Below are 2,500 nucleotides of genomic sequence, written 5' to 3'. Positions count from 1 at the left end.
CACATCGAAGCCGACCGACGCGCGCTCGCGCTCGCGCGGACAGGGGCTCGGGCCCGTGGCGTGGCCCGGCCCCCCCGGGGGCGGCGCGGCGGCGGCGGCCGGTCCACGACGGCCAGCCGGGGCCCGACTCGCACTCGGGCGAGCGCGGCTGAGCGGGGCGTGGCGGCGGGGGACGACGGGCCCTCGCCCGCACGCGACGACGCCCGCGGGCGGGCGGGCGGCGGCGGCAGACACGGAGTCGGGCCGCGGCGGGCCCGGGAAGCGAAACGCACCGGGGCGCGGCCCCAGGGGACGGGCGGACGGACGGAGCGGACAAGTGGAAAGGACGGACGGACAGAGAGAGGACAGGACGAGCGAGGAGGCAGCGGCACACGGCCGGCGCCGCCCGCGGACGGGCGACGCCGCCTGGAAGCCGGCAAGCGGGAGAGGAGGGCCGTAGAGCCACCGCCAGGGGCCCGCGCCAGAAACCCAGACGCGAGTCGGCCGCCGGGGTGCGACACGGGGTCTCACCGCCACAGGCCCTCCGGCACGGGGGCGGTCCCGCGGCACCCACGGCGCCGACTGGCACTCTCTCTCCTCGGCACCCCCACGGCACCCCTCACGGGGGCTCAGGGCCACCCTCGCCCGACACCGCAGAGCCTCAGAACGGCCCACCGCAAGGCTCTCCCGCCGCACGGGCCGGCGCTGCCCTGCCCCGACGCACACCCAAAACAAAACGTTCGTGCCGTGCCGAAGCACCCCGCCTCCACCCCCCCGTCGGGTCCGACGACGCCTCACCCGGGGCCGCCTCCAGGGGAGGGACAGCACCCACACGCGGTGAGGCCACGTACTGGTCCCAGGACGGGGGGGTGGGTCGGTGGTGGAAAAGCTCGGCGCGGGTGGCCATCGGTCCGGGCAGGGGAGGGCCGGCGACGACGAGGAGGGGCCGCTCGCGCACAAGAGCGACGGCCGCAGGGGTCGGGGGTGTGGGCGGGCACCAGCCCCGGGAAGGGGAAATCCCGAGACACGACCGGGCCGCCGGGGAAACAAGCGCAGGATCCCACCACCCCCACACGTGGGGGCGGCCCCGCGACGCCCAGGACGCCGGCCGGCCTCAGCCAACCCTCGGCGGTTCCTCCCACACCCCGGCCCCGCCGCCGGGACTCGCGCGCAGCAGGCTAACCCCCACTCCAGAGGGTAGCCCCTTCCGCTCGCTCACTCGTCCGTCTGTCTGTCCGGTCTGTCCGTCCACCACCCACATCATCCTGCTTCGTCTGGCTCGCCCCCAGGCCTCGCGGCCCGGGGAAACGCTCCCGAGCGAGGCGGCCCGACCCGTAGCCCACGCACCGCCACCGGTGGCTGCGGCTCGGGACCGGAACACGTGGGGTGGCTCCTCGCGGCGGGGAGACAACGGGGGGGGCAAAGTCGGGGTGGACCGCCCTGCCCCTCCCCCCACGGCACGCACCGGGGAGGCAAAGCCCGCGCGCACGCACGCGCGCTCGCACGGCCCCGCGCCAGACGCCGGGCCCGGCCCGGCCCGGCAGAACCCTCCCCCGACTCGGAGGGGGGAGGCGCGGGCCACAGCAGGCAAAGAGCAGCACACGGCCCCGCCGCGGGGCCGGCGCAACCCACACGCCAAAGCGGCGGGGCCCTGCCCACACGCTGCGGCAGTCGCTTCCCCGTGGCGACTGCACGCTCTGGATGGAGGAGCGGCGGCTGGGGGTTGTCCGGTACCCCCCAAGGCTCCCCTCTCAGATCGCTAGAGAAGGCTTTCTCACCGAGGGCGCATCGCCCCCTACCCAGCGGGGGCCCCCTTCAGGCCTACGGAAGTCCGCCGAGGTGGACGTCAGCGCTCGGCTGGGCAGGAGGGGCCTGCGGTAGGGGTAAGCAGCGGGCCGAAAAGCGAGCGTTCGCGGTCGGGGCCGGGGAAAGCCCGTGCCGCCTCGCGAGGAGACGCACCCAAGGCCGCGTGGGGACGAGACAGGCGCCCGCCCCCACCGGCACATCACCCGGCCCCACCACGTCCGCTCCCACGCCCGGGCGCGAGCCCCGCAGAGGGGGGGACCCACCCGGCGTGCGCCCGGCCACGTCAGTCCCCCCCGTACAGGGTGAGGACGACGACCAGGAGGCGGCCCCGGCCCCAACCGAGGGTGGGGAGCGGGGCCACGCCTCGCTTACCGTCTCGACCCCTCCCCCACTGCTCAAGAGAGTGGCTCGGCACACACGACCACCGCAGGGGTTACCCGAGAGGACACGCTGGGGACGGGAAGCGATGCCACCGCTCGGCCTCGGGCACCTGAGGGACAACCTGGAGCGCTCCAGGGGCACCACAGAGGGCCAAGGCGAGACACGCTCGCACCCCGGCGAGGGGATACGTGGCGTGGCGGCGGGGGCAGCCCTCCCCCACCGCGGGGGAGGGCCGCTCGCGAGACAAGACGCCGAGCAGGCGAGGAGGCGAGAGGTGTCTGCCGCGTCACAAGACCCCGGCCCCGCCGACACCACGAGGCACGGGAGACCGAGG

Source organism: Vicugna pacos, unplaced genomic scaffold, assembly GCF_048564905.1.
Source record: "Vicugna pacos unplaced genomic scaffold, VicPac4 SAC-SAT, whole genome shotgun sequence".
Lineage (NCBI taxonomy): Eukaryota > Metazoa > Chordata > Mammalia > Artiodactyla > Camelidae > Vicugna > Vicugna pacos.
Note: the sequence above shows the minus strand (reverse complement) of the source record.